The 24,093-nt window shown below is 43.1% G+C and overlaps 1 long non-coding RNA gene across 3 annotated transcripts in view; it reads right to left on the bottom strand.

The window, feature by feature from the left end:
* LOC144827500 (uncharacterized) overlaps nucleotides 1–23,438 on the bottom strand; it is a 97,350-nt gene extending 73,912 nt beyond the window's left edge. The window contains exons 1-3 of one of the 3 annotated variants that reach the window (XR_013610216.1): nucleotides 22,947–23,052; nucleotides 22,786–22,849; nucleotides 6,134–6,275 (exon numbers count right to left, since the gene is read on the bottom strand). This is a non-coding gene — a long non-coding RNA (uncharacterized LOC144827500). Of the gene's footprint in view, nucleotides 1–6,133; nucleotides 6,276–22,785; nucleotides 22,850–22,946; nucleotides 23,053–23,356 lie in introns of those variants that run through there. The other 2 variants (XR_013610217.1, XR_013610218.1) reach the window with 2 other exon arrangements.
* Nucleotides 23,439–24,093: the final 655 nt, after the last annotated feature.

Genomic DNA, 24,093 nt, shown 5'->3' with positions numbered 1-24,093 from the left:
AAATCATTTGGTAAGTTAATGTGTTTAGGTAGTCACCTGTGTGTAATAAAGTGCAGTACTAAAAAATGTAGAATGTGAGTAGTCACTTTTTTAGTTGTAGAATATTTAATAGTGTTGCTTTTGTAGAATTAGGCTTGTGTTTTAATTCTACAATTTTGTATTCAATATACATACACTGCTGCATATATTCTTGCGCTGATTTACCAGCCCCTTGGGCCTCTTTTTTATTCTATTGTGTTTCATATTTGGATGTAATATTGGCATTGGATGTAATGTTGGCAAAAAAAATAATGGTGCAAATTGGAAATGTATTTGCAAAATGAGTCAGGATTGTCTACTGAAATGTACTGGCCATATACATGGAATGTCTTTGGTCAGTAAAATGTTAGAGTGTGGTCAATGTGTTTTGGTGAAATGGATGGTTTAAAATGATTTGTCTAGAATCACACTGAGCGTCTGAGCCTATACTTGCATCTTTTTCCATAATTTGTGCTGTCTCTCTCACAGTCTACCTCTCTCTGCTTATAGTGTCCGCTCTCTTCTGATATTTCCCTTCTTTCCTTATTTTAATTTGTCTTTCTTTACAGTGCCACTTTTTGTCATACTTTCTCCTGTCCTTTAATTCCTCTCTGTTTTTATTGTCTCCTTCTGTCTCTTAATAGTGCCCCTTCTTTTTATAGTTTCACCTGTGACTTCTTATTCTTCTCTCTCTCATCATATCTGTCTCTAAATAATTCTCCAGTCAGTATACATAGACTGCTGCATATATTCTTGCGTTTATTTATAAGAACCTTGGGCCTTTTTCTTGTTTTATTGTGTTTCATATTTGAATGTAATGTTGGAAAAAGATAATGGTGCAAATTGGAAATGTATTTGCAAAATGAGTCAGGATTGTCTACTGAAATGTACTGGTCATATACATGGAATGTGTTTACTTAATAAAATGTTTTAGTGTGGTAAATGTGTTTTGGTGAAATGTATGGTTTAGATTTTTCTGTCTAGAATCACACTGAGCGTCTTTGTAAATTAAAGAATCACACTTGCACCTTTTTTCATAATATTTGCTGTCTCTCTCACAGTCTACCTCACTTTGCTTATAGTGTCCCCTCTCTTCTGATATTTCCCTTTATTTCCTTCTTTTAATTTGTCTTTGTTGACAGTGCCACTTTTTCTCATACTCCCTCCTGTTCTTTTAGTCCCCCTCTGTCCTTATTGTCTCCTTCTGATTCCTAATAGTGCCCCTTCTTTTTTGAGTGTCTCCTCTGACATCTTATTCCTCTCTTTCTCATCATATGTTTCTCTTAATAATTTTCCAGTCGGTATATATAGACTGCTGCATATATTACTGGGCAGAATTACAAGCCTCTTGGGTCTCTTTCTTTTTCTATTGTGTTTCATTTTTGGATTTAAGGTGGCCCAAAAAAGTAATGGTGCAAATTGGAAATGTATTTGCAAAATGAGTCAGGATTGTCTACTGAAATGTACTGGTCATATACATGGAATGTGTTTAGTTAATAAAAGGTTTTAGTGTGGTAAATGTGTTTTGGTGAAATGTATGGTTTAAATGTTTCTGTCTAGAATCAACTGAGCGTCTGCATAAATTAAAGAATTACACTTGCACCTTTTTCCATAATGTCTGCTGTCACTCTCACAGTCTACCTCTCTCTGCTTATAGTGTTCCCTCTGTTCTGATATTTTCTTTTATTTCCTTATTTTAATTTGTCTTTCTTCACAGTGCCACTTCTTGTCATACTCCCTCCTGTGCTTTTAGTCTCCCTGTGTCCTTACTGTCTCTTTCTGTCTCCTAATAGTTTCCCTTCTTTTTATAGTCTATCCTCTGACATTGTATTCCTCTATTTCACATCATATGTCTTATTTAATAATTTTCCAGTCACTATACATAGACTGCTGCTTACATTGTTAGGCAGGTTTAAAAGCCTTATGGGCCTCTTTCTTGTTGTATTGTGTCTTATTTTTGGATGTAATGTTGGCACAAAAGTAATGCAGGAAATTGCAAATGTGTCTGCTGCTTTGTGTATGCAAATGCTGGGGGATACCACAGGTACCCCTTGTGTGCACCCTCAATTATACCTGCACTCTGGGGGTCTGCAGGGGGCCCCTACAGTAAAGACTACATATCTTTCCGTGGCAAAATCACTACTATGGAAAAGCATCTGCAGAGGTCTATCATAATATGTCTGGTGGTGTATATTAGATACTGCCACTATATTAAACCCTTTCCACACTGGTTGCAAGGCAAGCAGGGCAGAAAAGCGGTGGACGGTCTTTCCGACCGCTGTAGATTCTCCACCGCTGTAGATTCTCCAGCCATGCAAATATGGCGGGGGGTCATTCTGGTAGAGTTGGCGAGTGGATTGCCCCTGTCAAGCTGGCGGTGGGTACCGCCAGCCTGGTAGGGGAAAGCTGCCCACCATCCTAATGGGTCCCTTAGTGTCTCTTTGTCCTTATTGTCTCGTCTGTTTCCTAATAGTCCAACTTCTTTTTATACTCCCTTGTCTAACTACTTTTTATACTCTCTCCCCTGTCTCCTCATATTCTGTGTCTTTCTTCTAATACTCTCCCTTCTCTCCTCATACTGTCACCTTTCTCCTTATTCTGCTCATTATCTCTTCATATTTTCCAGTCTTTTCATTCTATATTTATCCCCTTATACTGCAGCGTTTGCTCATATCCTCTTTTCAATTTATATTTCCTATTGTCTCATAGTCCTTTTTCTCTTGTTGTAAGTCCTTCTATTTTCATACTCTTATGTTTGTTGTCATAATATCTCCTCTCTTCTTATAAATTATATAATAGTATATTTGATGTATTTATTTTTGTAAAGTGAAATATATTTTTTAATATAGATTAATTTCATTATCACTGAAAAAGAACATCATGCCTACAAAAATAGCAAAGAAGAAACAAAGCAAGAAAGCAGATTATTTACAGAAAAGTGATCTACAACATTTTCCTGAACAACAATGTGATAAGAAAAATAAAAAAAAGTCCTGGTAAGAAAATGAAGAGTTTTTTGTGAATATTGTCAACCACTAATAGTAGTGTGCGCAAAATAAAAAATACAATCACTGTTTCTTCTACTAAGAGAAAAGAGAAAAACCATGGAAAGACTTCTGAAAAAAATGTAAATAGTAAAAGAAGAAAAAAATCAATATAAGGAAATAAGGAAGAAGATGTTCTATAATAGAATTTTGAAAAACTTAACTAAATTAATAAAGAATTGTAAGAAGAAAACTGTATTTTATAAGAAGAGAAAATGTATTGTGAATGTAGTTGAGAAAGCTTTTGAATTAAAAAATAAACTTTATGTTTTAGTAATCAACAGAATTCGATCACTTGATAAGCCAATCCATTTATTGAAAAGCAAAAGTAAATGGAGAAGAGTAATTAATAGAAGTAATTTTTCTGAAGTTTTTTCGAGTGAATGGAAACATAGTTTAAGTTATGAGCCTTTTTTTAACGAGGAGAGTTATTTTCGGAGTAATGAGTTATTGCATGCAGATGACACTACAGGTCGTGCTTGTGAGGTTAAAAATGGTTGTCCTATTGAGAAAGAGAAAATTGTTCCTAGAAATGTAGAAGAGGTGTTAGCTGATGAAGTATTAGGGAGAAGGCCTAAAGCTCCAGCGTACACTTGTAATTGCAGTAGTGTTTGTAGTGTACAACAGGAATCTATTGATTTTTTATGCACTCTCTTTGTAACTATACTAAGAAAAGTGTTAAACAAAAGATTACGATGTTGCAAGGATTAGACCCTTGCAGAGTGAGAGAAAATACTGGTTTGCAAGGACATTCTTTGGCTTGTCTTTCCAAAAAAGTATGTAGAAGTGTTTTTCACCATTTCAGGATGTTGGCAGTACATCCTACTGAAATGAGGAAATTAGTCAGAACGTTGTATTATGCAAAAAGTCCAGCTCTAATGTTAAAGAAGTTGAACAGTGCTCTTTTGCATGGATCTGTGTCAGATGTGAAGAATGTTTGTGATGAAATTCAGGTTAGTTACTTTGGTGCAGAAGAAGATAGTGCAGAAATTGATACGTTAGTAGAAGGAAATGTAGAAGAGAATGTACAACATTGCAGTACAGAAAAATTTGAGCAAGAAATTACAAAGTTCAAGGTGGTTTCAGGTGAAACACCAAATTATTCTTGTATTTGTTGTCGACGTACTCATTATAAAAAACAGACTAGGAATGTTGATTTGTATTTAAAATGTGAAAAGGAAAATAATGAGTGGATGGAATTTGTAACTTATTTGTTGGTAAAGAATACTTTTGATTTGGGTTGTGATCAGTGTATTTGTAAATATTGTTATAACAAATTAGACGAAAATAAAATGCCTGCTAGAGCTGTGCATAATAATTTTGAGTTGATAAAAATTCCTTCTGAACTGGTGGATTTAAATACCTATGAGTCTATTCTTATTCAATGTGTGCATCCTTTTCAGGCTGTTGTTCGTATGGAGCCTAAGACAGGGAAATTGCCTCCTTCAGATTTACAGAGAGGATTAAAGGGAAGAGTTGTGTATTTGCCATTAGATTTAAAGGAAAATATTGAAACAGTTGATGTAGAAAATGTAGAAGATGAACCTTTAGTTATTCTTGTTAATGGCGTACCTACAAAGAATAAGAAAATCTGGCAGGAATTAGTGGACGTTAGGAAAGTAAAAAAGGCAACGTTGTATCTGATAGAAAATAAGCAATATTATAAAGACGTGTTTATGAGTGAAGAAGAAATAACTGTAGAAGAAGATAGTGACTTGCCATCTGGACAAATTGAAAAAGTGGATGTGTCCAGAACTGAGGAAATATATGAACACTACAGTGTTCATCCACTGCATTCCAAAGAAGTGATGGGAAATACTATAGAGTTATTCCAAATGAAAGAAGCAAAGGGAAGTCCCATTAGTGTATGGGAAAAAAGCTTGGAAGCTCATTGTTTCCCTCATTTGTTTCCTACAGGAAAAGGAGGACAATATGATGACCGACCTGTGCAGATTCTTGCACCTGAATACCGGACTCTAAGATTGTATGCAGAAGATCCAAGATTTCTACAATGTATTCTGTATTTGTTTCATCTTTTGTTTGAGAGTGATTTGTCTGGACTTTCTTATGCAGTAAACCATATATTGAAAACAGGTGTACATCTGCAAAATGTTTCGGCAAAGGAATTTATGGATAAAGTATACCAGAAAGATAATGGTTTGGAATCTCAGCTGATCAATCTCATGGCATGTCAGCGTGGTAGTAATGAGTACTGGTACCGTTGTCATGGAGAACTTAAATGTATGTTAAGGAAATTAGGACCTCCTACATGGTTCCTTACTCTAAGCTGTGCTGAATATGCTTGGGATGATTTACTTCAATTTCTTCGAGAGGCAAATCCAAATATAATAAATATTGAATACAAGACACCAGGGGAATTGTGTTCTTTGGATCCAGTAAATGTATGCAGGTATTTCAATCATAGATTTGAAGCTATGATGTCTTTTATCACCAATAAAAAAAATCCTCCTCTTGGAGAGGTTGTGGACTTCTTTTGGAGAAAGGAGTGACAAGCAAGAGGTGCTCCTCACAAACACATGCTACTATGGATCAAAGATGCTCCCAAATTTGGAACAGAGTCAGATGATACTGTGATGTCTTTTATTGAAGAATACGCTACATGTGATATACTCAAAAGCACACAGGATAAAGACTTAAAACAACATTTCTTACGATTCCAAAGCCATCGTTGTGGGAAATACTGTAGTCGAAAGTACAAATCAAAAGACAAATTCTACACCAAATGCCATTTTGGATTTCCACGACCAGTAATATTGAAAGGAAGAGTGAACAGTTTTATTTCAAGTTTGCGACATACTATCACAAGAAAGTCTCCTAAAAATACCTACAACTTAAGAAGAAATGAAGAGTCAAAATACATAAATGACTACAACCCAGTCATTTTGTCTATGTGGAATGCTAACATGGATATTCAATGTGTTGCAGACAATTCCATTGCTGTTGCTCGATATGTAACATCGTACATAACGAAATCAGAAAAGACAGAATTGAAGGAAATGTGGGAAGAGATTTCCCACGAGAAGAGTCTAAGTAAGAAATGATATACTTACAGTTTGAAGATGTTGTCTCATCGAAAAATTGGAGCATATGAATGCTCGGATCGCTTATCATCTGCAAGTCTATACTCCAAATCTAGAAGAATCATTTGGGTGAGTCTAGGCCTTGCTGCAACACGAAACCGAGTACTTAAATCTGTAGAAGAAATTGAATATTTAGCTGAAAAGGATCCAGAAAGTACAGATATTGTGAAAACAAATATGTTGGATACATATTATCCAAACAGAAGTCACCATCTGGAGAACATTTGTCTCTATGAAGTGCTGCAAAACTATATTTTTAAACTGAATATTACAGAAAACATCAATAATGGTATATATGCTGTGACTGGTTCTGAAGGATGTTTGGTAAAACAAAGAAAAGGACATTTGATTAATCACCGTAAACTGAGCTGCGAAACTTCTCACAAAAGGGAATTTTACTACTTAGCTCTTTTGCAACTTTTCAAGCCATGGCGATCAGAATTGGAATTACTTGGAGATTTTGACAGCTATGAAGATTCTTTCAATGCAACTAAAGATAGTATAGAATATCCTGTTTTTGCTAATTATGTGAAAATGTTGAACGATGAAATTGAACAAGAAGCTACAATTGCAGCTGAGATTACTCCATGCACTTTATGAGGCTGGTGATGGACACTGGAGTGACGCCATAACAGTCCTGCGCATATAACTGAGGTGATGTGGGGCGGCTGGACCCGATTGACCGACTGTCTGATCAGGTGGATTTTCCGGGTGGATGCTGTGGATTGCTGTTATTACACCTTCTCAACTGGTGAGACGCAGAATGCCTGAGGGCCCTGATCCAAGGTGCTAAGATCGTTTCCGGACCGCTGGGGGCCTACTTCGTGAGGTGGTGCCATACTGACCTGCACTATGTGGCTCATGTCTGGAGGACCTAAAATAAGAGCCGGCACCGGCGGCACACTAGCAAAAGGAAAGAAAGCGAAACCGGCGGACCAAGACCAAACAGCTTCCAAACTTGATACCATGCTGGCAGCAATGGAGCGCTTAGAGGAATTCTTACAACTCACTTGTACTTCACTGGAGACGAAGATTGATAGCGTAGCCATTGACCTCACGCACCTGCGGGCTGACCATAAGAAACTTTCTGAATGCACGACGGCCCTTGAAACTACAGTGGAGGACCTCACGCCCAAGGTAACACAGACAGATAAGCATGTTTGAGACCTCCTTAATCGTTTTGAGTTCCTAGAAGACTGCGCGGAGGACGCGGAAAGGAGGGCACGAAGAAATAATGTCCCTATCGTAGGATTGCCGGAAAGATGGGAAGGTAGAGAGCCAGAGGTGCGAGTGGAGAAATGGCTTATGGACCTCCTTCCTGAAGGATCCCTCTCTCCTCATTTCGTGGTTGAACGACCGCACAGAGTACCTGCAAGCCCCCCCCTGAAGGCTCCAACCCGAGACCAATGCTTATCCGAATACTGAACTATCGGGATCGTGACACTGTGCTACGAGAGACAAGGACGCTGTCTGAAGTCCGGGTTGAGAACGCGAAGATAATGTTCTTCCCAGATTATACCATACAGGTACAACGCCAAAGACACTCCTTCCTGGCGGTGAAACTGTGGTAAATAAATAAATAATACCCTATTTTTGACTAGACATATATCATAACAGATAGCTCAATAAATAAGAGTCAGGATTCGAGGTAGTAGGAGTTGCAGGTTTAATACAGCATAAGGACAGGAACAGGACAACCTGCATAGGAATAGGATGACAGGGCCCAGCAGCTGCTGGGGCTGGATCTGGGATGAGCGCGCTGGCTTTCAATAACAATACATGAGCATATATACATAACGCGAACACATAGCATTACATTGCAGTAGGCGTAGCAGTGGGTGGAGCAGAAGGTGTGACGCGTAGCAGTCGCGAAAGATAAGGGCGAAAGTAGGTGTAACTGGGCGTATACATAGACATGTGATGCCAACGTAACAGGATATGTCATGAATGGGGCGGAAACATTGGAGGGGGCTACCTAAGGAGCCGGGACCTCTAACCTGATGGTGCGCGCAAACTGGCAATGACGTATCACTAGGAGAAGCTGGGGGCTATGAACTCTGTGCTAGGAGCAGAGACTGAAGTCTGGAGAGTCAGAGCGACATGTACCTAAACAGTATCTAGTATCTGATGTTTAGAGAACATGTTGATATAAACTAGAAGTCAGGAGGGGAAAGGCTAACTTGATTCTGAGACTGGACCATGCATTATTCTACATGTAGTGCGTGATGAAGAATATTAAATGACCATTAAATACAGTATTTCTCTAACGTGGAGCCGGAAAGGCTAGACAATGACGGAAACTATTGATGCAGTTCAGTAGTTTAGGAATGCAGAGAAGGAGGGCTGAACTGATAACTGGAATCATAACATATTCTTGGCAGACTCAGAGACTGAGCCAGGCTGGGCCGGGCACTGCGAGGCAGGAAGTAAGTGAAGGGTCGAGGATACAGGTGGGGGCTGTATCGCTCCTCAGCGAGGCTTCAGGAGACAGGAGCTGAATCTGGAGTCCAGGCCCTTTTGAGGCCTAGAAACGGGGACTTTACAATGGAATAACGTGCACACTGAGAAACGTGGCAACGTAGCTTTACATAGGCCTGATATTCGTAGTATTCACGAGAACTGGAAACTGACATACTAGAGGGGGACACAACTGTAATTGCGTCATTAATCGAACATAGGGAATACATATGCATATTTAATCATGCACACATAACATATGATGGATGACACGTAGGGACACAGAACATGGCAAAATTTACTTTTCCACATTCCCTCCTTGTCACTACGTTTCCATCAGGAAACATCAATATTCATGATACCATCTATCATTTCATACAGTATCATTTGCTCATCTCGAATTATCCTGGAACGGGATTTAGAACGGGGCTTGGGACTAGGAATACAAGAGGTAGCACAAATGCCGCAAATCGCAGGGCCACATTGTATACAGAGGCAGCAGCTGAATATGATCGCTACTGCAATACCTAGAAAGGACAGTATTTTCCATCCCCATGCGGAAAATATATTCCAGAACCAACCGGACCATGTCCAGGTGCCTGGATCTTGGTGTATCAGATGGGCAATTTTATGGAGTCTGGTTATAGCTGAATAAACAGACGGCGCGTTATTTGGAATGAAAATACAGCAACTAGATCCGATGACTCTACAGGCCCCGCCCCTATCGGCCAGTATGACGTCAAGGACGAGACGATTTTGCAAAACTACAAATCTCATAGCAGATTGCTCTTCGGTTAGGTTACCTAGAGCAGAGGCAGTCTCATTTACTACAGCTTCAAGGGTTCTGGTTAATCTACGGATTAACTTACTATTCTGGACAGGGCCTATAAAGAAGAAGAAACCTTTATTGAAATCTGTATACTGTTCTAGAGTAGTTTCAGTATAATCGACAATTGGGGACTCCCTTTTATGTCTAATGTGTACTAGATGTGTATTCCTATGATAATCAGGTGGGGCTAGGAAAACTGGTGGCAGTAGGAAGGCAATGTAACAGGTTCCCTCCCAATCGAGGGGTAGACGAACATATGCGGTTTGACCACAAATAAAATAAGAATGACGTGAGGCTTTGAAGACAGATTTCCCACTGTCACTATACTTGACAATAGTAGTACAATCACTATGTCCTACATGTACGGAACCATTATTTCGGACACATAATTCGCCTTTGACTGGTAGTACTGAAATAGCAGGTAAGTCTGGAGTAGTATCAGACTGAACATTCAGGACCATGAAATTCGACGAATAATTACCTAAATTATACACTTCATTTTCTAGATCTAACCCGGTTCTGTGGGGGAGACCTTGCTTGTCTGGGAAACATGTACTGTTAAGAAAAGACATATCTGTTGAGGATGACGTTAACGTGGACCATGCTCCACACGAACCATTATGTGAGAATGGATAAGGAAAAAGTGGCAGAACTCCCTTCGGGGTCTGAAAAGGGGGGAGTCGACCACACACCCAACAATTAGTGGTATTGCTGGACTGGTGTGAGTAATGTAACATGCGGATAAATGAGTTATTACGCATAGCGAGGCGGTAAGAGAGTTCATGAGGGGGCAGATCACTAAACGTGTGCTCTGCTGTAGCATTAGCAGACTTATTTACATGAGAAACTGGGAAATACAGGTAAAATGCATAACTGGTGCAGGAAATCATAATACTGAGAAACAATATGAAACATAGAAAAACGATACATCGGATTGAGTTTTGACTAACTCTCTCACTATGGGGGTCTATTTTATACATGTCAGAAACAGTCTAACCGTTTCACCTAGGGGAGGACTTAGACAATCAAACTGGCTGACTTATTTTACTAGACCGTAGTTTCTGTTTATACTCCTGCTGCGGAGTTTTCTCTAACAGGGGAGGGGTTGTAACAATGTCTTTTGCGGGACAGTCCTTGAGAACAATATTTTGGCAATCCTTTGAATCCTGGGAAATGTTCTTTAAGGCGGGTTTCAGTCCATTAAAAAGTTTAATATGAGAAAGGTGTACCCAGCCTTTGCGTCCTTCCAACTTCACGGCTGTACGGGTAGTGAGGAGGACCTGTCGGGGCTCCTTCCATCGAGGCTCCAGCGGACTTGATCTGTCAAAGTTGCGGACCATCACCATGGATCCTGGAACGATTTCATGCGGTGCCACCTCGGTATTGTCTGGAAATGCGGCGGCAACCTGTGAACGACATGAGTTGAGGGCAGACATCAAGGAAGCTAGGTAATCTGTCAGCATATTACTTGAAACATCGGTAATATTTCGGGGTCTAGGAGTACCCCACATGTTAGGGGGGCGGCCGAAAACGACCTCATACGGGGACAGACCTGATCTGGAATGTGCGACCATGCGCATATAAAATAAAGCGACTGGCAGAGCTACTAGCCAGTCCACACCTTTTTCTTTACACACTTTGGCAATTCGGATTTTCAGAGTCTGGTTATGTCTCTCAACGAGACCGGCTGCTTCAGGATGGCGTACACAATGGAACTTCCACTGGTACCCTAGCAAAAGGGAAACATGCTTCATGAGTTCGGATGAGAATGGCTGGCCGTTATCAGAATATACAACTCTAGGGAGTCCATAACGAGGGAAGAACTCACGAACCAACTGCTTGGCAGTGGTCGCGGCTGTGTAATCTGGGACTGGATATGCTTCTGTCCACCTGGACAAAGCACATACAACTACAAGGACATACTTGAAACCTCGACATCGCTCCATCTGAATATAATCCATCTGGAGGACTTCAAAAGGGTGGTCAGGGGGCTGGAAACCACCTTGTTCCACCGGGACACTTTTACCTGGGTTAAACTGACAACATATCATACAGGTACGGACTTTCTGCTTGGCTGCAGCTCGTAAATGCTTGTTGAACCAAATGTTCTGGATACTATCTAACATAGCTTTTTCCCCTAAATGTGCTGGACTATGTGCGGTATTGATAATGACTTGAACCATAGAGTCGGGGAGAAACCATGTGGCTCTACCCTTCGTTAACCATCCTTGATCTGTCTGGACCCCTCCTTGTTCGGACCATTTCTTGATTTCATCGGGAGTAGCATGTAACTGGATATTTATGACATCTTGTGTAGGGTCCTTAACTGTCATGCATGTAGTCGGATCTGGAGTATGTGTCATGTTAACTGGAATGTCTGGAGTCTGTGCTGTAAGCTTGGCTGTGCGATCTGCTAGATCGTTACCCTGGGAAATAATGTCAGTGGCTTTCGTATGTGCTTTGCACTTCATGATAGCGATAGATGTCGGTAAGTGTATGGCATCTAACAGAGCTTGAATAAGGAGACCATGCTGAATCTTGGTTCCATGAGAAGTCATGAAACCTCTCTCCTGCTAGAGCACTCCAAAGTCGTGTACGACTCCAAATGCGTAGCGTGAATCTGTGTAAACATTAACTTTCAGGTTCTTGGCGTGTATACAGGCTTGTGTCAGAGCAACTAGCTCTGCTGCTTGAGCGGACAGGGTATCAATACGGTGTGTCTCAATAACTTCGGTGTCAGTAGTCACTGCATACGCGGCTACTAGTTCTCCTGTACTTGTTCTCATACATGAACCATCCACATAAAGTGTCAGGTCGGGGTCTGGTAACGGAATATCTGTCAGATCTTGTCTTGGCTTTGTCGTAATGTTAACTACTTCCACACAATCGTGTGTGGCAGAATTCGAATTAACTGATGGTAATAATGTAGCAGGATTTAAAATGTTGCAGCGTCTGATTTCTATGTGTGGCTGGAACAGTGTCAATTCATAACCTGTTAAACGTGCAATTGTCAAGTGCTGAGTTTGTGTTAGATTCAGAAGAACTTCCACAGAGTGTGGAACTTGTACTGTCAAGGTATGTCCTAAGACTATGGAATCACTTTGTCTGATAGCTAGTGCTGTGGCTGCAACTGACTTGAGGCACGCAGGCAAAGCCTGGGCGACTGGATCTAATGTGCTAGAAAAATAAGCACATAGCTTGTATTGTCCTGCTTGATCTTGTGTGAGAACAGATAATGCTGTACCTTCGCGTTCTGTGACGAAAAGTGTAAAAGGCTTACTGTAGTTCGGTGTGGCTAGAACTGGAGCTTGGCATAAATCTTTCTTTAACTCGTTGAAACTAAGTGTATGTTCAGATGTCCAAGGGAGAACAGTCGATGCGGCTGCCTCCTGTGTCGTTAACTGTATCAGTGGCTTGGCTAGAAATGCATACTGAGGAATCCATTGTCTACAATAAGAAGTAAGGCCGATAAAGGCACGTACCTCCTTCTGGGTCTTGGGCTGAGGAAGACTCGCTATTAACTGGATACGGTCTGGTGTCAACTGCCTACCCCTCTTGGACAGCAAGTGTCCTAAGTATACCACTTGCTGGACACAGAATTGAAGCTTCGAAGGGGACACCTTGTGCCCCATCTCGGCCAGGAAATACAGAACCGTTAGTGATGCTCGCTCGCAATCACGTTCAGAACGGGCTGTGATCAGTAGATCATCGACATACTGGAGCAGGGCAGTGTCAGTTGGCATGTGAATGTTGTCTAGTTGTCTCTTGAGTGCTTGACTGTAAATACTAGGACTTTCTGTAAAACCTTGAGGAGCGCGTGTGAACATATAGCTCCTTCCATTTAAACAGAATCCGAAAAGAAACTGGCTGTCTGGATGAATTGGAACACTAAAAAATGCATTCTTGAGGTCGATTACTGTAAAGAACATGGCTTCGGAATCAATGGCTGTCAATAGGGAAGAGATGTCTGGAACAACTGGGTACTGAGGAATAATACATTTATTAAGTTCTCGTAGGTCGATCACTAATCGATATACTGTGGGTGCATTAGGATCAGTACGTTTCATGACTGGAATGATCGGAGAATTGCATACATTGGAGTCAGTTTCTACAACTACCCCTTGAGCGTTGAGCTCGTCAATAATTTTGTATAAGGCTGCTACAGCCTCAGGTGGCAATCTGTACTGTCTGATTCGTGGTAACACTACACCTGGCTTGAGAGTCACACGATGGGGTGTGATTTGCATGTAACCTACATCAGTTGGACCTTGCGCCCATAAATGCTGCGGAACATTAGACAGTCTTGAATCAAAATCTCGTAATACATAGTGACCCTTGAAGTCACGTAGGAACAACCGTATTCCCTCTGGGGAACAACATATAACTGCACCTAACTCTTTCAGTGTCTTAATGCCTAATAGGTTTTCTGGACATGATTTAGTAAGTAACAGATCAGTAGTGCGGGACAATGGACCTACTTCTAGAGTAACTGGCTTTGAAATCTCATTTACGATAGGTTTTCCTGAAAATCCAAGGGAAAAATTTCTTGAGCCTGAGAGCGGAGCCCCTGGAACTTCGGCGTGACTAATTGTGGTCCTACTTGCCCCTGTATCAATCAAAAACTTTCTGTCTTTCCCTAATACTTGACTGTGAACATAGGGACCTTCTTGATCTACAGGTATCTCGATGAGAGGCAAGCCTACCTCCCTCTCTAGGCTGTTTCATGAATACTGCTGGTACTCTGGATACTCAGACTGTGCATACTGGTACATCTGCGATGTAACGTGCTGTGTTGCAGCGATAGGCTGCGGTACGGTAACTGTCTGTTGTGCATTCTGTGGCTGAGGTGTCTGTGAAACTTGTTCTTGTCTAGGCGGACGTGGTATTTCTTTATTCTTACCAGTAGCTATGTTGTGTTTCAGAACTGCACACTCATTTATAAAATGACCTGGCTGTTTACAATAATTGCAATTCCCTTTAACAGGAGCTGCAGGATGACTGGCTTGATTCGGACCCCTCTTCTGACTGTCTTGAGGAACAGATTGTGCAACTAGTACTTTCATTTTCGTGTCTTTCATACGTTTTCTCTCGTGTTCTTGCTCTTCCCTGATTCTATTCTGGTGGTACTGGAGCATCTGGAGCATCTGGGACGGAGTATTAGCTTGCCAGGTACTTTCGACTTTCAAAACTCGATTTTTAATTTGTGGGCTTGAATTCTCGACTAATTTAGTAACAAAAAGATGAGGGTATGACTCACTACTTGTCTTGAGGCCACTATTGATGCTAAAGCATTTTTCAAACCTAGAATAAAAATCACTAATATCTTCTTCTTGTTTCTGTTTACAGGCTGAGATTGCATCCCAGTCCTCTTTTCTAGTTGTCAATAATCTGGGTAAAACTTGTATTAATAATTCTGGTAATTCTTTACATTTCTCTCCTAGACCGGTACCTGGTACTCGTGCCTTGTCTTCAGCTTCTAGAACTGCCCAATCGATCTTTTTCTCTCCCACCTCCCATTCTTTTTCCTTTAGCTTTTCATACACCCCTGCGGGCAACAGGACCTTTAACATTTTAATGATATCTGGGTAAGTGTATTCTCCCATACGGAGCATGTCTTTTAATTCTCTATGGAACCCTGCTGGATCTTTGTCGTGACAGGGAATTAATTTCTTCATCTCGAGGAGTTCCATCTTTGTAATTGGAGTGTAAACAAACACTCGTTGCATTTCACCGTCCTCTGTCTTAACTGGATGCACTTCTCGTAACGGGTTCTGTCTTTCCATGTAAAATGGTTTACTTTCTGGGGGTGAGACATGAACAAAATGCGGGTTCAGAAACGTTCTATATTTGTGGCGCTGTTCTAGAATGACACTAATTAAATCGGTACCTAGACCTCTCCATCTATACTGGAGTAACTCGTTCAGGATATCGTGTAACGGACCTGGATCAGAGTGCTGACCCTCATACAGAGTAATGAGGTGCTGGATCATATACATACCCACCAGTCGCTGCTCGGCTGGGGGCAATTTCAGAAACATTTGTGCCACTATTTCGTCTGGAAAAGTGGTAGAATCAGTAATCCATCGGACTGCTGATCGGGTTAGTTCCTGTTCATGCATGGTACTTAACTCACTGTAACCGATTCGTGATTTTAGAATGTGATCGGTAGCTTGGAACACTTGTTCTAGGGAACCTTGTTCTGGTGCTGAATGATGGAAAATTGACTTGTGTTCTAGGCGTAAATGGCGATCTGGAAATCTAGATTTTCCTACATACGCTATTCTGGCGGGATTCTCGTCCTCTTCCTCTTCAGGATCAGAGTTACTTTCTTTCTCGCTTACTTGTGCTGCTTTACGTTGTTCGTGTATCTTTATTATTTCTCTACGGATTTTCTTGTACATACTCTCCATGGCATTAATGGTATTGTGCTTACCCTCGGCTATATTATCAATCCACTTTGTCAGGGTTTTCATTTCGGCCGGATCTTTAGACGGGTAATCTTGTTCTCTTATTAGACAGTTAATTAAAAACTTTAATATCATACGCTGGATCTCAGCTTTCCTTTGAGACATGGCATCACTAATACTTTCTGGATCATCCCCTGTACGGATGAAACGATATATTCTGTCTAGATCTTCTTTCATATTGGGTAGGGTGACTAGATACTCGGTCACCCTCCTTACGCGTACTGAATATAAAACCATATTATTCTCGCCTGGGACTGGGTCATAGGCACATTCGCCAAGGGCTTGCCTGATTTCTGCAACAGACTTATTACTCTTGGGAGTACGCTGTGATGCTTGAGCATGTAATTCGAGTGCTGATAAACGCTTGCGTGGCGGCGGGGTTTGAGGAGGACCTCCTCCTGCGGCCCCTAGACTAGAGTCGTCTACTGATATTCTTCGTGGCGGAGCGGGAAATTGAAATGCTGGCTGGACCGGGGGTACCGTAGCAGGTACTGCATGGGGTGCCCCGGTGTCTGGATGTGCCTGATTTACAGGGACTGGCGGAGCGCGAACAGGATTTGCATATTCAGGGACTGTGTCGTCCAGATAGGACGAAATAAAAATATCAGCTGCGGTCGGTTTGTGACGTAGCTTGGTTGGAACTAGTGGTGGCGGGAAATTACTGGATGCCTCCGGGGTCGCTTTTGGCAAACCCTCGGCAAGAAGAGGATACATACCCTTAATAAGGGCATGCCTCTGTCTATCTGACTGTTCGGCTTTGACTTGTTCACCTATCTCGATTAATCTTTTTCTTGGGCTCGCTCTAAGGATTCTCTACTTAATTCTGACTTTCTGATTTCTTTTTCAGTTCTTTTATGAGCTTCTTTGCGCCATAACTCAATGGCATCTTTCTGTGACTGTCTGGCTTTCTTTTTCCATAATGCTTCTTCTACTCGCATGATGCATTCGGCATCCCATGTACCCGATACGGGCCATCTATACTTTTCTTCTAACTGTTTGGTATACTCTACCCATAAATCTAGATACAATATGGCACTTATGCCATGTTTCTGATACATAAAATGACCTGGACTGTCCCTGGGCGGGACGGGAACTGCTGCTTCCAGCAGACCCTTTCTATTTTTTAACTGACCTAACTTGGAAAATATGGGCATGACTGAACTGTAATCTAGACACAATACAATACACAATGAACACGATACTTATTCCTCATTCATACCACGACATTAAAATACATGAAAAACATTTAAAATAATCAGTTCGAACAGAATACTACCTGGAAATACTGAGAACAGAACACATAAATTTTCTCGAGAACAGAAACTGACTAGAACAGAAACTAGATGCACTGCTGAAACAGTACGAAACTTACCGGTCTCATAAAGAGACACGTCAGGACCCGCATCCATCGAAGTGGACACTTCGTTTGTGGGACTGTGTACCACCAACCCACAGACCAGAGTCAATTAAATTGACCCTGTCTAGATACCACCCCAGTAACGGTACTCACCGGGCAGCAAGAACGGAGGGCCTCGGACTGGACTGGACTGCTACGACGACGGACGACGAACTTCGGACTTCGGACTTCAGTTACGGGTGGACCTCCGGATACCTCGGACCTTGGACTCTTGGCTTGGGCTCTGGTCGGGACTCGCCGCGTTCCTCCACCGTCTCGTCTGGATGCTGGACCGCCTCCTCCGTCTCCTCCGTGGGCCTGAGGGATACTTGAGCAGAAATATCTGCCACTGCGCAGAAGAGTTCCGTCACGACTGCAGAGGGTCAGGGGGTCGGCGTGGCTTCACCGACGCGTGGGGAAAGGGCAAGTCCCTATTCGGGCGCCATTATGTGGTAAATAAATAAATAATACCCTATTTTTGACTAGACATATATCATAACAGATAGCTCAATAAATAAGAGTCAAGATTCGAGGTAGTAGGAGTTGCAGGTTTAATACAGCATAAGGACAGGAACAGGACAACCTGCATAGGAATAGGATGACAGGGCCCAGCAGCTGCTGGGGCTGGATCTGGGATGAGCGCGCTGGCTTTCAATAACAATACATGAGCATATATACATAACGCGAACACATAGCATTACATTGCAGTAGGCGTAGCAGTGGGTGGAGCAGAAGGTGTGACGCGTAGCAGTCGCGAAAGATAAGGGCGAAAGTAGGTGTAACTGGGCGTATACATAGACATGTGATGCCAACGTAACAGGATATGTCATGAATGGGGCGGAAACATTGGAGGGGGCTACCTAAGGAGCCGGGACCTCTAACCTGATGGTGCGCGCAAACTGGCAATGACGTATCACTAGGAGAAGCTGGGGGCTATGAACTCTGTGCTAGGAGCAGAGACTGAAGTCTGGAGAGTCAGAGCGACATGTACCTAAACAGTATCTAGTATCTGATGTTTAGAGAACATGTTGATATAAACTAGAAGTCAGGAGGGGAAAGGCTAACTTGATTCTGAGACTGGACCATGCATTATTCTACATGTAGTGCGTGATGAAGAATATTAAATGACCATTAAATACAGTATTTCTCTAACGTGGAGCCGGAAAGGCTAGACAATGACGGAAACTATTGATGCAGTTCAGTAGTTTAGGAATGCAGAGAAGGAGGGCTGAACTGATAACTGGAATCATAACATATTCTTGGCAGACTCAGAGACTGAGCCAGGCTGGGCCGGGCACTGCGAGGCAGGAAGTAAGTGAAGGGTCGAGGATACAGGTGGGGGCTGTATCGCTCCTCAGCGAGGCTTCAGGAGACAGGAGCTGAATCTGGAGTCCAGGCCCTTTTGAGGCCTAGAAACGGGGACTTTACAATGGAATAACGTGCACACTGAGAAACGTGGCAACGTAGCTTTACATAGGCCTGATATTCGTAGTATTCACGAGAACTGGAAACTGACATACTAGAGGGGGACACAACTGTAATTGCGTCATTAATCGAACATAGGGAATACATATGCATATTTAATCATGCACACATAACATATGATGGATGACACGTAGGGACACAGAACATGGCAAAATTTACTTTTCCACAAAACAGCGTCTCCGTAGTCTAACACTGAAGTATTCCTTGCTCTTCCCGGCTAGGTTGCGTGTGGTGGCTCACGTCAAGACTCACTTTTTTGATACCTCGGAGGCAGTGGAAGCCTGGCTGGACTTCGGATCTGAAACGGCACCTGGCACCATGCCCTCAACGTCAGCAGTAAGACGTCAGCGAGATCCCTGACGTTGCCGCAGGAGGAGGCTTCTGCCGTCGGGCCAGACCCGGATGGAGACCGACATGGGCCCTTCCACCAAACTCATGCACAGTGAGCAGCAAGAGGCCCTGCAGATGGTGGTGGAAATCAGTGGCTCCATGGAAGAAGACCCACTTCTAGCAACTAGCCCCTGTAATCCTCCCAGCAATGATGAATGCATATATGGTCTGCCAGACTCGCAGGTATCGACGGACCTACCTGATGTCACGCCACAAACTGCGGATTTCATCCACTGATTGCCTCCTGGATTGAATGGCTCTGCTTGTGGAACATAGGGCACTTTTGAGCCTTACGATGGACTCTTACTTGTCTCGGTTATGCTCTACTGGCGCTCTACTGGATCTGACGTCTTTCCTATGGGGGTGCCGGGGGCCGCCTGGAGTGTGCCCTGGAAACACCGTAACCATTTACTGGACCTAGCCCGAGAGACCTAAACTACCTGTGGGGGTGGACGCTCCTTGTCTGCACATATGCTGGGCTCTTTAACTTTAGAGTCGAGTGCTCAGCAAACTCCCCCTTGAACTTACGTTTTATTGCAGCTCACTTGAGCGTTTGGACGACAACATGTTCTGCTGCCGACCTTTTGGTATTGTATTACTGTCCCACTGGGTTTTGGGATTCTTTGTTTTTCTGTTTTTTGTTCCCCTTTTATCACTGTGTTATGGGTGTATGTGGCGTTTTCTTGCCGTTCTCCGTGTCTACCTGAGTGGTGCGACAGGGCTGTGGGTCTGGGGGGTGGGTGGGTGATGGATGCGGTGACAGTAGATAGTTATCATGTCTGTGGTTAAATTCTGTACATGGAACGTGTGGGGAATGCACACGCCATCCCGCCGTTATCAAATCTATGCTTACCTTAAGTGACAGCACATACAAATAGCACTGTTACAGGAGACGCATTTGACTGCTACAGAGACACTCACACTCCGCCGCAAATGGAGGGGACAAATTTATGCTACTGGATATTCAGCTTATGCGTGAGGTACACTGATTTGGGTGCGACCTTGGGTCCCCTTTGCGCTCTCCCACTGCGTGGTAGACACGGAGGGTAGATATGTGGTGATACAGGGTTCCTTAGATGGGCAGCCCATCGTTCTAGCTTCCCTTTATGCCCCTAATACTGAGCAATTTAGTTATCTTGAACGATTGTCAGCTGTGCTTGCACCATGGCATGGAATACCATTCCTGTTAGGAGGAGACTATAATTGTGTCTTAGATGTAACCCTAGATCGTTCATTTCCTCCTTTAGCTGGTGCACCGGTGAATGGGGCTATGCGAGCTTTTAAGAGTTGGGCCGAACAGTGGGATCTTCATGATGTCTGGAGGCAGCGTAGCCCTTACACGAAGACATACCCATATTACTCAAGGGCACACACACTCCACGTCTGATTGGACAGATTTATGCTGATGAGTGATCTCCTCCCCCAAGTGGTGGACACCTGCTATTTAGGCCGCACCCACTCAGACCATAACCCCCACACTCTAGACTTCGCCTGGGAGCGCCCACGCCCACCAGTGCCTGTCTGGCGCCTTCAACCGGATCTCCTACTAGACGCTCTGTTCAGAGGAGCACTTGAAACCCGCCTCCTGCAATATTTTGAGGCGAACACGGACACTGCCTCCTCCCCACAGCTGGAATGGGACGCTTTCAAGGTGGTTGTTAGGGGCCACTGTCTGGGCAGGCAAACAGGGATGCGCAGACAGGTTGAGGGCGAGCTGACCAGGGTTGAGTCCACACTGCTAGATGGGGAACGCGAAGCAATTGAAGGTGATGACACAGAGTTATTGGCAAACAGGGAGCGCCACACGATATTACTAGACAGAATGAAACACCTGAATTATGCTGCACACTCAGCGCGCACGTACACTTCTGGGGACAAACCAGGCAAGCTGCTGTCATGGTTGATAAAGCGCGACACTCATACCACCCCAGTGATGTCCATAACAGTGGCCACTGACACCACAGTATATACAAAACGAGACATACATGCCGCCTTCACGAAACACTACGAAGACCTTTATAGTTCTCGAATACGGGTCTCTGCCGAGCAGATATTGACATATTTATTCACCCTGCCCCTGCCAGAGGTCACTGATGCCCAACGAGATGACCTTGGTGCACCCCTTACATCGGAAGAGCTTGGAACAGCCATATTCTCGCTCTCAAATGGTAAATCTCCAGGTCCAGACGGGTTGCCTACAGAGTTTTATAAGGCCTTTTCTGTTTTATTGATTCCGGAACTATTGCGCATGTTTGCAGCGGCTGTTCATGACACTGCCCTCCCGCCCACACTGAATGAGGCCACTCTAGTGTCGCTATTGAAGCCAGGCAGAGATGCGGCCAATTTGGGGTCTTACCGCCCACTGGCACTCCTAAACACAGACTATAAACTTTTGGCGTCTGCATTGGCGCAAAGACTGGCACCACTGGTGCCCAGTCTTGTACATACTGATCAAAATGGTGTTGTGCCTATGCGCAGCACGTCATGTAATATCAGACGGTTATTCCGAGTGCAGAGTATAGCTGTACCCAGATGGCCTGATTCGGGTTGTTTGGTGCTTGATCTGGAGAAGGCATTTGACTCTGTGGAATGGCCTTACCTCATGTCTGTGTTGCGTAAATATGATCTGGGTGAGGGATTTCTACAACTGGTGAAGCTGCTGTACCGGAGGCCGGTGGTGCGTGTCCGTACGGGCAGACTTATATCCGACTCGATCAGAGTGCGAAGGGGCACTAGGCAGGGGTGTCCCCTCTCCCCTCTTATATTCGCTCTTATGATGGAACCACTGGCGGCTCGACTGCGTGCTTCAGGCGAAACCTGGGGTATACGACTAGCGGACGGAATGCATTCGGTGTCATTATTTGCTGACGATTTGTTGCTTTATGTCAGCGATTTGACCCGCATCCCGCCGGAGCTCACTAACATTTTTCGCGAATTTGGCGTCATGTCAGGGCTTAAAGTCAATTGGGCGAAATCAGGAGTCTATCCATTTAATGCATAAGTACAAGGAAGGGTGGTCCGAGTTGAGTAGATATACTTTGCAATTATTTTAGTATATATTTTCACCACAATTATATTTCACAATGGGTATGCTTAGCGCAATGAGAGTGACGTATGCAGTATTCAGAAATGAATTGTATTTATTCCATGTACCGATGCAATCGTTATACTTGTTACTGCATACAATTACTTATAAGTCATCTGCATATCATCAATGTAATTATAAAATCATTACACAAATGGTGCTCTCAGTGAGAAAGGGAAAAGGGAGTGAGGAATATGTGAGGGACAAGGTAAAGGTGGTGTGACAATGTTGCATCACATTCAAATCGAAACACCTTTACATTTAAGGTAATAACAGTGTTCCCAAAACACATCACACATAGGTAAGATTGAATCGTTCTTTTGTTCCTATGGCGTGTAGGATTAGGAGTAGTCTACGTTTCGACCCCAAGTGCGTTAAAGGGTTAGTCTTCCCTCATGATGGGGTCTTCATCAGGACAAGGAGGAGAGCCTGGAAAACATGGCATTACCTAGTATTAGTTAACTGTGTGGTGAAGTGGCACTTTGATATAGGCTAATTGTAGGGGTTACCTACAAAGAAAATGACGGACGGCGAGTCTTGCGTCACGTCTTGGGCTTGAGTGTGCTCCTGTTCATTTCTGAAATACAGTACAATGGGGGGAGGGTTTGAGCGGAAATGCTAAAACAGCTCATTAGCCAACTGGCAAGGGGAAAACCTTTTGTATATCCACTTACTGCGATTCGGCGTCTTTAGTGTAGTGAAGGGTATCGTAATTTCTTTCCTCATATAATAAGCTTCACTGTGCACCGCACATCTTGCTGAGGGGCTCAGGAGACAGAAATTAAGGTCAGGGTTGCTGGTTTAAAATTATTCCGCAGTATTAAATAGTTCACAGTTAGAGTTATGAACTAGAAATAACATTGGGACTAAGTATTGTCAAGCATATTGCATGATTCATTATTAAAGACCAGAGGGGAACTACAATTACAACCGCAATATGGCATGACAGTTGCTAGAGTAACATTTCAAAGCGGCATATAATAAGGACAATATCCAGTCATGGCCACCTATATATTAATTGTGCTTACTACCGATTGACTGGAAAACTGAGTTAAAAGCGACTTGGTACGTAGCTGTCTCATACCTTATGCAGCGCGAGGCTACAGCAGTCAGCACTTGTCCCTTTCTCCGTGGTTGTGGGAATGCTCGCGGTGCAGCCGCTAGATGCTAGGAGCAAGGGGCTCGGCTCAAGCAGCCAATCAGCGGCTTCCAGGCGAGTATGCCGTGGCGGCGCTCGCAGTTTGGTAGGGGACCGTCTAAAAAGAGTATTGTAATTTACTCAGGGGTAGAATCCAATAATGGTTTGTTTTAGGGGGCAGAGTGACCTAATAGCTTCGTATCTATGTAGCACATGCCTCGCATCCGGACATTATCATCTTATCTCCGTCTTCCTATATGGATTAAACTAAACAAATGCCAAACAGTGCTAATTCCCACATCAGTGCGGGAACCTTTGTCATAAACAGCATTTTTTGAAACATTCACTTGGTCAAATATATAAGTGCATAGTTAAAAGACATAGAATACATACAAGAATGACAACTTTGACAGTTCACCAATAGAATATCGACAGTATTGCATTCTGAATTGCCTACTAAACAACATATTTGTGCTCATCATGTAGACGGAGGGGTGTCTGCTGAGGAGTTATGTGTCTCCTATCAGTAGTGAGAATTAATGCCTTTAAGCTAAGATAGGGTGCTGATGTGGAGTCTCTTGCTAGGTACGGGACAAATTGACAGTTTGATCATAGGACCACTTGGGCATTATAGTTATTCTGGGTCAAGTCCTGCCATTTGGGCAAAGTTAGCGTCCAGTTCA

Source organism: Lissotriton helveticus, chromosome 4_1 (assembly GCF_964261635.1).
Source record: "Lissotriton helveticus chromosome 4_1, aLisHel1.1, whole genome shotgun sequence".
In the NCBI taxonomy this organism is placed as follows: Eukaryota; Metazoa; Chordata; class Amphibia; order Caudata; family Salamandridae; genus Lissotriton; species Lissotriton helveticus.
Note: the sequence above shows the minus strand (reverse complement) of the source record. Positions and strands in the feature narration are given on the sequence as shown.